Source organism: Rhinopithecus roxellana, chromosome 11 (genome assembly GCF_007565055.1).
Source record: "Rhinopithecus roxellana isolate Shanxi Qingling chromosome 11, ASM756505v1, whole genome shotgun sequence".
Taxonomy (NCBI): domain Eukaryota; kingdom Metazoa; phylum Chordata; class Mammalia; order Primates; family Cercopithecidae; genus Rhinopithecus; species Rhinopithecus roxellana.
In genome coordinates, this window is record NC_044559.1 from 139,192,039 (window position 1) to 139,204,252 (window position 12,214).

General features: G+C 45.7%; 1 pseudogene; it reads right to left on the reverse strand.

The window, feature by feature from the left end:
- Window positions 1-10,746: 10,746 nt before the first annotated feature.
- LOC104671925 lies at window positions 10,747-11,852 on the reverse strand (annotated as a pseudogene).
- Between the last annotated feature and the right edge of the window lie 362 nt (window positions 11,853-12,214).

Consider the following 12,214-nt stretch of genomic DNA (forward strand, 5'->3'; position numbering starts at 1 on the left):
ATTCTGAAGGTTTGGTTTTATGTATTAAGTTTGTTTATACTTTCCTATAGTTTACATTAATTCAATCATTATCTTTATCTCCTTACTTTCTTAACTACTTGAAAAAAATTCTTTGTTCATTGTTCATTGTGAATGCTTATTCATTGTCATGTGTCTTGTTAGTATATTCTCCCAGTTTTTACATTGTTGTTTGATTTTGATTATGTGGTTTTGCAGAACTATGCATATCTCACATAGTCAAATTTGTTCATTACTTCTTTGATGATTAATTAATTCTGGGCATGTGTAGAAAAGGAAAGGCTTTATTTATCCCAATAGTATAAAAATACATTATCTTCTGGTACTTTTGTGATTTCATTAATTATGTTTAAATATTTGCCACAACTGCCAATAAATTTGGTATGAGGACTTAGGTAGGAGACTACATTCCTTTTCCTTACCCTGCCCTCCAATTGAGCTTTTTTGTTTTTGGTTTTTTTTTGTGCCATTGTTTACTTATGGTGCTGAAATAATGTTACATTTATAAAATCCAACACTTCCATTTATCCTTGGTTGTGTTTCTGGATTCTGTCCTGTTCTATTCCTCTGATTATTTCTGCACTGGAATTGCTGGATTTTAATCATTCTAGCCTTTAACATCTGACTGAGCCGATCTTGCTACCTTACCCCGCTATTTATTTTTCTGATTTATAAAAAAATCACCAAGTTTCTAAAAAGGAACACGTTTGGAATGTTTTGTGATTGCATTAAATTATCTATCACTACATGACATATTCTGAGAGCTCCTCTTCCAGACAAAAGTACATCTCTCACTTTACATCAATCTTCTTGTTTGTCTCTCAAGAAAGTGGGTAAGGCCTTGCTAAGCAAAACAAAACAAGACCCAAAAACTGTAAGGGAAAAGACTCATGCATATGAATACATAAAAATAAAAGTAAAATTCACCAATGAAAAATATGGCAGAAGTTAAATTAAAAATAGGTCAAACTGAAAAAATACTTGCCAAACATGTCAGAAAAAGAACATGCCACTAATATAAAGCCAGGGATTACAAAACAGTCACCAAAATGCTACACTCAATGGAAAAATTGACAACACACTTGGCAGTCCATAGAGAAAGAAAAGACTAAATAATAAAGAGACAGCGTAGGCTTGCTCACCACTGAGCCTGGAAAAAGGTAAATTGTCCCATATAGCCAGTGTGGCAAGGTAGGGGAGGGCCTCTGATGTTTTGGGAGAGCACTTTGTGCAATGGCAAGGGTGTGGTATTACCTGTAAAGGCGAAAGACGGAATGCACCTAAATGCCAATCTAAAGGGATTTGGGAAAATGCATGATCATTCTTCCCTAAAATAAATTACAATGCAGTTTTGAAAAAGAATGAGTGAGTCTGAATGTGCTGAAATGTATTGTTATAGCAAAGAAACTTGGATTCAGAAGAGTAGGCGCTGATGCTCTAATTTGATAAGAAAAGGATATGAACGCAATGAACACAAGTGAATACCTGGGCTTACATATGTGTAAGATGTCTGGAGGCACAGAAAAACTATTCATGATAGTTACCTCTTACAAGGAATCTGAGGGTCTGGTTGTGAGGGAGATTTGCTATCATTTTTAAATATTTAGACTTTTTTAAAACACATGCTTGCCTTACTTTCAATAACTAAATAAAAGAGGATTGGATGACACCTTGAGAATGCATCTGATGTATGAAACATCCATGTTTGTTAAACAAATATAATAGGACATCTCTCTTGGAAATCAATTGTGATTTGCAAAGTTGGCCCCCTGAGTTCCTAAGTTTTGTAAAAATTTGAATTCAATCCCATTATACTTTTAAATTTGAGGAGCAGGTGGTTAGTAATCCAGATGTGAGAGGAACTGCATGCCAGCAGTCACTTTCAGTTTTAAAGAGAGAGGCTGATTAATCTCAGTGAGAGGGCCCTTAATGGAGAAGGGTGGACGTGCTGGGGGAGAGAGCCACAGATGCAACTTAACAGCTTTTCCTGTCATGCAGGGACACTTGCTCAGCCTCTTCTCCTTTTCCTTCAGCCTCTTAGGGATGCACATTTTTAAAATGATTCTCTGCTACTCTTCTGCACTGAGAATGACTTTTCTTTCTATCCTCTTTGGTATAAGATTTTCAATTATTTCGTCCACCCTTCATCTGACCCAGGTTAGAGTCTATTTCTTCTTCCTAAATCTTCCCACAGTTTTGGCTGTGAGGCCATTGTGGGAGTCCCACAGAAACAGGTTGCAGTCTAGTCTCTGAGCAATTGCTCATATATCCTTTGTGAGTTCTAAGAGTGCTGAGAGCTTTCCAGAGTAGTCTGGAGATAACACCCTGGACTTGTCCATGCTCACTTTTGAAACAAAGCAGATGTACCATTGTTAGTGACTGGTTCCATATTTTTTGGAAGACGTAATTTTTTTTACTGGAAGAATGCACAGAACAGATGCATTCCACTGCAGCAGGCCGAGTGCCGTAACAGGAACATGCACAGAAGTTTATGGGAATGGAGGGGAAGGAGACTGGGAAGGGTACAAAGGAGGAGGATGAATTGTCCAAGAGGAAAGCGGTCCCAGAACAGAATTCGAGAAGGCAGACGTATGAGAGAGTTGAAAACAGCCTCTAATGGAACAGGCCGACTAGGTTAAAAACACACATGTAAGAAGCTCCTGGCGGCCTCTGTACTAACAAGGGATTCTGAGGATATGAGAGTGATGAGAATGTTTTCCACTCCTTCCCTTCTGCTAAGTCACTTCCTTTGGACGGAGAGCAATCTGGCTCTAACGTACAGTTCCTACACTCACCTGGTGTGTGTCAATATGGAAATCTCTCCCTTTCTAGAGACCCCACTTCCTCATCACCAAACTGTAAATATTTAGCACCAGTTTCACAAAATCTTGTGCCTGGCACGTAGTAGTTGCTCAATAAATACGAGTTTCCTTTATCCCTCCCAAATTCCTTTAGTGTAAGTACTACTTGTTTGTCCACTTGGCATTCAAAGTCTTCAGTGTTTTGAACCACTCATCATACAAACGTGACCTTCTAACATCTCTGCTAGACTTTGACTTTAATAATAGAAACGACTAATAATATCCTAGCAAGACACTCCTAACTCAGAGTTCCAGATCCTTCTATCATATGTACCCTGCGATGCAGCTGGCCTAGGACCACTATGGTCCCCAAGAGACAGATGCAGAAATGGAGGCCAAGGTCCAAGTGGCTTGAAAGGCCACTAAGTGACCAGCTAGCCAGGCCTCAACCCACTGACTCTCTTGCCTGAGGTGGCTACAGTCCTTGTCAGGCAGGTCATTAAACATCAGAATCACAGGGTTCTTCCTTTTCAAATGTTCTTACTTTTTTGCCTGGGGAAACCTATTCATTTTTAGGGTCCATCTTTTTTGTGTGTGTGTAAGACAGGGTCTTGCACTCTTACCCAGGCTGGAGTTCAGTGGTGTGATCTCAGCTCACTGCAACCTCGACCTCCTGGGCTCAAGTGATCCTCCCACTTCAGCCTCCTGAGTAGCTGGGACTACAGGCACACACCACCATGCATGGCTATTTTTTTTTTCATTTTTGTAGAGATAGGGTTTGTTCATGTTGCCCAGGCTCAAGCAATCCTCCTTCTTCAGCCTCCCAAAGTGCTGGGATTACAGGCATGAGCCTAGGGTCCATCTTAAGACTTTTATATTTCAGAATTCTTCCAACATCAGTGTGATGGGTGTGTGCGTCTGTGTGTGGAGAGAGAAAACGTGTGTGATCTGAATGTACTGGCATTTGTGTAGGACACGCTTTGGGGATTCTGGCTATGCCTATATAACGATTTCTCCTTTGTGGGAAGAAAGCAAGGGTAACAGGCTGTGACTGTGCATTTTGTTCTTCAGCAAGGAAGAGCCAAGCACCGCGTGACTCTCATAGAAGATGGACTTTGCAGACTGCAAAAGGGGAAAGGAAAGGTGCGTGTGATGTTTGTAGGTGCCCTGGGAGAAAGTCCCTCTTTGCCTAGAAATTATTTAGGCATCCCTTTATAATGCTTCTGGAAGAAAAGAAAGAAAAATCTATTTCCTGAATGAGATAAGGATGCTTTTCATTGAGTGTCAGTATTGAGCCAGCCCCAACTGAAGTGAGAATTGTACTTGGATGTCACTGTGGACCCACCCTCTCAGTCCTAGTAAAACCAACACAAGGGGTTGGGACTCTCTCCGCGCCCTACTTGACATGGTTGCTGGTTGTTGAACTGGCCTTTGGTGGGCCGGCACCCATCTGCTATTGTCCCTAGAAGAGGTAAGTATGGTTCTGGGTCCCTGGCTGCTTGGGGCAGGGATCACTGAGGATGAGATCCAGATGTTCCTTGTCACCAATGCTGTAGGAATTAAAGTCTTTACAGCCCCTTAGTCCTGACATTTCCATCTCCTTGAGCTGAAAATAATCAAATTGAGGCTGACAGGGAAGTCTCCCCAGGTTGCAGAGTTCCTGTGAGTGAGCCTCCTCCATCTGGGGGACACCTGCACACCCGCAAAGTGCTCTGACCTGGGGACAGTGACAGTGTTGTGGTGAGGGGGATCCAGACCTGCCCTTCAAGAGCCTACCTTCTGTCTGGGGGTCAGGTAGATGGCTTGCTGGGGAGGGCCACCGTCCTAGGGGCGGATAGGGTGGAGGGTCAGGAGAGGCCTCACAGGGAAGACTTATGCTACAGAGGGGTTATTTTCCTCAGGACTTAACAGGAATAAAACACCTAAGCTAAGTTTTAAAGTAAGGCTGGGTGCTCACGCCTGTAACCCCAGAACTTTGGGAAGCCTAGGTGGGAGGATCGCTTGAGCCCAGGAGTTCGAGACCAGCCTAGGCAACACATCTAGATCCTGAAAGTTAGGAAAGTTAGGCTGAGAGGGTAGAAGCCCAGCCCGCCTCCTGCTCAGGCCACCCCTGCGCCCTGGATGGGGCTGCCTGGGGCCAGGGGGAGGGTCTGGAGTGAGCGGCAGTGGACGAGCTGGGGCCAAGGTGAGCCCAGACCTTCTTGTGCGCCTCTCTCTGGACCTGGCCTCGCTATGGCAATGATTTCCGGTGCCTACAGGGGCAGGGCTGGAAGCACAGAGAGGTGCGGTGGGGGACCGCGCCCCTTGTCAGCCTCAGGTGTGGGGTGCAGAAGGCCTTTGCAATTTCACAGTGTTTATGATTTATAGCCGGGGAAAGTGAGTCGGAGTGGTCACTAAAGAGTAGATTAATGATTCCATTATCACACATCTTAGGTTTTTAGCTTTCTGGAAACGAATGTTCTTTCCTTTAAAACATGACGGCTGGCCTTCTCTGTGAACGGCTGGCCTTCTCTGTGAATGGCTGGCCTCTGAGCGTTTCCTCTGGAGCTGGTTTCTGGTGTGCCTGTGAGATAGGTGGAGGGGCTCTGCGGCTGATCTGGAGCTTCCAGAAGCAGACCTGTGTGTTTTTCCATTGGATGTGACATTTCATAACTAAGGGATTAGTGGACCCTTTATTGTTCTCAGTCTTCCTAAAATGATGAGAGGAATTCCTCCTAGACTCTAGAAGATGCTTTAGAATGAGCTAGAGAGATCTTAAAAAATAATCTTGATGAGGCTTTACAAAAAGAAAGATCAATGGCCAGGGCTTACGTGCCATGTAAATTGACACTTGAGACAAGCTAGCCAACAGCCATACTCATTCAAAGATGAATAAAGAGAAAAAGAAAATACACTGTGTGTCCTGGGAAGAACTTCTGGGGCTTAATGGAAATTAGGAATTACCCTGATAACTAAGGGAAGGTTTACTGATAAGATTAGAAAAGAAAATTTCAGAGGAAAAAAAATAACTTATCTTTCGAAAAACACAAGAAACCATGAATAAAATGCATTAAAAATTCCTGTAAGTACTGTGGCACTAAAATTTTAATTAGAAAATTGGCAGAGCAGTGTGCTGGCAAAAAAAATTAATTAGCAATTAATTACATACTTCTAACTTAATCTAAATTTAATTTCTAATTAAAATTAGGAAAAAAATGCCCACAAATATATCAAGCTAATTTTGCCTCCTATCTGCTGAGAGCATGTACAAGGCTTTGAAATAAACAAATTCTGCTTGCAGCCAACTTATCGTGTAAATTTGAATTCAAGAAAATAATATTTATATGCATACAAGAGCCTGAATAGTTTTTTTATCTCCAAGCTCTCCCTGAAGCTTTCATAACTAGCTGATGAATGCATCAAGGAAATGTCAAGCCGTGGTGAAGGTTCAGTGATGTAAGTGAGTAATCGGAGTGTCCCTGAGCCTCCCCTCTACCCCCCTCTCCTAAATCTACTAATTTACCTCCCTAAGCCTCTTATGTCCACCTCCACCCACTCCCCGACTCCAAATCCAAGCTGCAAACTGCTAGATTTTTGAGACTTCTGACTAGTCTCCAAGGTCTTTCTTTGACTTCAGTTGGGGAAGAGAAGAGTAACACACAGGCGTGAACACATCACTCCAGCATGGAATGCCTCTGGGTCTCCCCTTCCAGCCCTGGGGTGGGAGCTCCCCTCCAGGTCTTGTTTATCCTTGGTGCTTCTGCTATCTCCAGTGTTCTCCCTGACCCCTGTCCCCTCCCTCCACAGCAGCCATTTCCCTGGGGAAACCTCTTTGCCCACACACAGCCCATGCCAGTCTCCACGCTTCCAGTAGCTGGCACTGGGCCAAGTGGTCGTGCATCTGAACTATGGCCATCCTCCTCATCTGTCCCCGGGCATGGGGAGCAGTCTGCTCATCATCCTAGCCTTAACGTAGCCCTTGGTCAGTATGTAGTACCTGTTCAGTGGTGTTTGTTGAAGGAATGAATGAATCCTGCAGTGCTGTGTTGCAGTTGTCCACAGGCTTCCCAGGACTTCACCCCGCTGGGCCTGCGTTTTGCTGTTCCTTGAGTTCTCTGCATGGATTGAGTGTGCACCAATGCTGTGGGACACACCAGCCACACTGAGGTCTGGCGGGCAGTTTGGGGATGAGCAGGTCCCATCTTGACCTCATCCTTCAGTTGGAGGGCTACCAGCGGCATGAAGTTTTCTCTAAAATCCCGGGGTTGGGGTGGGGAAGGTCTGATTTCTTTCCTGCTCCCTTGGAGGTTTCTGCAAAGCCTCAGTGTAATACTGCTCACTGAATTGTATATATTTTAATGTGAATTTGTGCCTCATTTTACTGCCCCCTGCTTTGTACCACCCTTCAGAGGTATACACAGACACCAAGGGGATGCAGAGAGGGCTGCAGCGGCCTTTCTGGAGAGAGAGATGGCAGCTGAAGCTGAGGGCCAGCTGGGGCAGCAGAGTGGGGCTCTAATCTGTCTCTGCAGAGTCATCTCATGTTCAGCCTGCAGGGCAGGGAGGCTGCAGAACATTCTTTTCCAGGAGGGAGGTAGGTTTATTGACCTTCAGGTTCCTGGAACTCTGTGATAGATCCCACAGGCTGGAAAGTGTGGTGACTTGCCCTCAGGGTGCTTGCAACTTAGAGAGAATGGGGAGGAGGAGAGGATCCCTTGTGCTCTAGAAGGCTGTTAACATTTCTGTCAAATGCTCTGGTAGAGGCAGGTTCAGAGGTCCAGGAGCACAGAGAGGAGGAATACTTTACCTCTCACTATAAGGGCTGGCTGGGGAGGCTTTGTGGAGGACACGGCACAAGGCCAAGAAAGAGAGAGATGAGAAGAGACAAAGGCCCCAGCAAAGGTGGAGGAGCCAGGGAGTAGTCCTATGTTGGGAGCACAGTGTCCCAGAGAGTGGCAGGAGGTGACTCCGGGTTGCAGCAGATAAGTTGGGGCCTTTAGTGTTGGCCTAAGGAGGCTGAACTTTCTTCTGTGAGTAAAAGAGGAACAGGTGAAGATATTCTACCTGACGATGAAGTAATAGCTGCATCAAAGAGATGAGACCTGCGGAGAACCATGATGAGTTCATGCGCGAGGGTGGTTGAGGGCAGGACCCTAGGGCAGGAAAGAGCTTTGGGGAGCACAGCGAAGGCTCTCCCTCACTCTAGAGTGAATGACTTGGGAGGAGGAGGAGGCTACGCTGAGCAGATGCTGCAGTCTGAGCTCAGCCCCTCCCCTTGCCAAAAGACAAATGAAACTTCTATGACTTCATCTTACTCAGAGACTCTGAATCTTTCAGGAGCAGTAGACACAAATTTCCCCCGTCTGTCCCCGTGCCTTTCATACAGATGCAAAAACATGAATCCAATTCGTGCTTGAGAAAGGTTTGTTCAAGGAGCAGACAGATCCTAAAACTTGCAAAATTGATGAGTTTGGGGTAACATCACTGGGTTGCTGCTCTGAGAGTTCTAGAAATGCTATAAAAAGACAGCTTAGAAAAATGGTGGAAACACAGGCTCTGGAGCCAGCCTTGCCTGAGTTCAATTCCCAGCTCTACCACTTAGCAATTGTGTGACCTTGGGCAGTTACTTAGCCTCTGAGTGCTTCAGCTCTTTCGTGTATACAGAGCAACATAATAGTATCTGTCTCCTACAGTTGGTTCAGTGATTAGAGCTGGGGCTAATCAGTACTGTGTATAGAAGTTGGTTTTTACGTTTGTTTGCTATTGCTGTAGAATTCAAATAGTTCAATATCAACAAAACCAAGGTAACAAAGGGGAGTTGAAAAGAAAATAATTTGATCATAAATCCAGGCACAAAGCTTGTATATAAAATTAAACATGAAAAAAAGCCTTGGCTAATAAAAACAGAGTTTCTGGCAGAAGCATTATTTTCCATTGTAAATACCATGGTTATTAAGTCCTTGTGTGATTTTTTGGCATCTTTTCATTTTTGGAGGATATTTTTAATAGTTTTGTTTCCTTCTGACTACCCTTACATGACTTCATAGTGCTGCGGAGGGGAAATTATGGGAGTAGAGAGGCCTTAATATAGAATATTAAATGCATGGTCTCAGAGTGTTTTAACAATGTTGTCATGGGAGTACTCAGAATGCTGTTTCTAGTGAGTTTTTGCCACACTTACAAGTTGTGACACTTTCCAAGCAAAATATTACAGTTTAGAAAGTTATAAGGAAGGAGTCATGATCTGGATTATATTTTACATTATATTATATGTGTCTTTTGTTTTTATAATTTTATTTACTAACTCTGACTTTTATAATAAAGAAGTTTTAGCATGCAGTGAATATCTGGCATATCTGGAAGGGTGCATTTGGTAAGCCATTTTGGACTACGTAGAGCAGGGGTCTGCAACCTGTGGGCTCATACTGGTCTGTGGCCTGTTAGGAACTGGGATGCACGGGATGGGGTGAGTGGTGAGTGAGCATTGCCACCTGAGCTCTGCTTCCTGTCAGATCAGTAGTGGCATTAGATTCTCATAGGAGCATGAACCCTATTGTGAACTGCACATATGAGGGATCTAGGTTGCACATTCGTTATGAGAATCTAACTAATGCCTGATGATCTGAGGTGGAACTGTTTCATCCTGACCCATACACCCTGCCTGTGGAAAATTGTCTTCCATGAAACTGGTCCCTGGTGGCAAAAAGGTTGGGGACTGCTGACTTAGTATAATCGTGACATAAACAAAGAACATTATTCCTATGGTTTTATTTAAAATATCTGGCTCTCATCAGTGTGAATATGATCTGTTCAGACTGTGAAAGGGTTAAGGTTAATATGAGATTGAAAATTTACTTCATTATAAAATTTGGCTATGTTTACCTGCTTTCTATGAAAAAACTCAAATTAACCAGATATATGATTCCAAATATCTAGGCAATGCCCTTAGGTATGCAAAAGTCGATTTTCGTAATTGCCTTACTCTTGGTTGGAACTGTATAGACACGTCTTTGCCTTGTCTACAGTCCCACCCAGTGGCAATGTTATTTATTTTATTTTATTTTACTTTTGAGACAGAGTCTCACTCTGTCATCCAGGCTGGAGTGCAGTGGCACGATCTTGGCTCACTGCAACCTCTGCCTCCCAGGTTCAAGCAATTCTCGTGCCTCAGCCGCCAAGTAGCTGGGATTACAGGTGAGCACCACCATGCCCAGCTAATCTTTGTATTTTTAGTAGTGGCAGAGTTTCACTATGTTGTCCAGGCTGGTCTCAAACTCCTGGACTCAAGTGATCCACCTGCCTCAGACTCCCAAAGTGCTGGGATTACAGTTGTGAGCCATGGTGCCTGGTCCCACTGTCAATTTTAAAGGGCTGTAAGTCCTCTCAGGCAAGCACTATGCTGAAAATTTTGTTGCAAATGCTATTGTTAATCTATTTTTCACCAATCTGATCTGCTCCATTAGCTTCAAAAGACACCTTTTCATTTGTTTGGGTTTGTCTTTGAAGGCCTTCTGCCTGACACAAGCAATCCTCTAGAATATGGGCCCCTGCTTGGCTTTTCGACACAAACATGAACAATCTTAAATTACTGGGAGACATTCATCGCCTCCTGCCAACTAGAGAGAGAAGAGGCGCATCCTGGTGAGAGTGGGACCTTGAGCTCCTCTCGGCCTTGCTTGGGCCTTGGTCCAGGAGGTTATGGGAAGAAACTGGTTTAAAGCTGACCTCATGGGTTCGCTATTCTTATGTAACACTTAGGAAGAGCAGAGACCCACGCGGTTCAGTCCCAGAGCAATGTTGTGGTCAACAGAACACAGTCCAGCTACCAACAGTTATTTCAAAATAATTCAAGTTCTTTGTTTATATTTCTTTTAATAAAAGAAAAAAGACAAAAAAAGGAAGGGGTGGCCGAGCTGGAAACCTGGCTTTAAGTCCCCGTTGTTTCCCCTCAGGGGGCCCTCAGGTGGGCGCCTGCTTGGAAACCTCTCCACCCCCCCAAACACCCCTTTCCTCCCTGAGTGTTCATTTGTTGATCCTGATTCTGAATAAATGAAGTCACACAGAATCTACCTGGCAGAAAGGAAACTGCCTGGAGGCCAGGGCTGAGGGGAAGCCAGGAGCAGAGCAGGTGCGTGACCCCGCAGTGAGCAGGGAGGGCAGGTTGGGGACGCTCACCACACAGAACGACTCTGCTGCCCTCAGCCCTGAGACTCCAGGCTCCCCTGTTCCACCCTCCCAGAGACCCTGCCGGTCCTCCCCGCGGGGCTCCCTCGAAGCTTGGGGAAGGGGCAGGCTGCGTCCTCAGGACCTTTCTCAGCAGCCACAGCAGCGCATCCCAGCACCTCCTCCAGGAGCCCCGCCATCTCCTGCCACCCGGGCTTTCCCCACAGCACAGTGTCCCCTCGTCCCCTCTGGGCTGGAACAGTTGTCCTCGCAGACAGTGCAAAAGGGAAGTCTCTGTTGCGTTTCCATGCAAGCTGTAGGGCGCTTAGAGCTGCTGGGGGAGGAAAAGAAAGAAAGAAGAAATACAGTAAGTGTGAAGTGGTTACAAAGAAACCAACATGGAGCTTCCGTCGGCCTAGACAGGAGCCCCGGGACAAGTGCACTGGGCCCGTGTCATCGCCTGCCTTCTGCGGGCTCCAGACCCTCCAGAGGCCCCCCTTCCCACCCACCACCCACCCGCGGCCCTCCCGAGTCTCCCTTCACCCACCTACTAACCACCGAAGCCCTCCCGAGGCCCCTGGGCTCGTGCTCCTCTGAATTGCCTGCGGCTGAATCCAGGTGCGGCCTGGGACTAGTTTCCGGAGGGTTGTTCCGAACCAAGGGGAAGAAGGCCTTTCATGAGCATCTAACTAGTACATCCTCACTTCGTCTTCTCATTCTGTTCACCCAGCGCCTGTGACCTGAACCCAGCCCGTGGCGCACAGACCCTGGCTCTGGGCACCCCTGGTGAGGGCCTTCTGCACCAGAGCTCCGCACAGCACCAGCCAGCTCGCTCCCGCAGCTTCAGTTCTTTTGTTGCAGTCCTGACGGGTCAGTCACCTGAGCATCCATGCTGCCAGGTGACAAACCCAGGCATGCAGAGATGTACATCCTTTACCCAGGGTGACACGATGTGGAGCTGAATCCAAGTCTGGGAGTCTGGTGACCGTGTCTGGGGACTGGCCTTTTCCTGAGTGGCCTTAGGAAGGTGCAGTGGCCTGCAGCCTCCTGTCCAATCCCCACCATTGACAAGTACATCGATGTCCCACAGCTGTGCCACTAGAGGCTGTTTGACTGTGGTAGTTCACATGTATCTGCTTAGTCCTCTTTTGCCAGGCTGTGTGCTTTGTGTGCCAGTTCCAATTTAAGTAAAAATCTGGACATTCTTGGTTATCTCACGTGGAGTAAGGACTGAGCAAACTCACATCCATCAC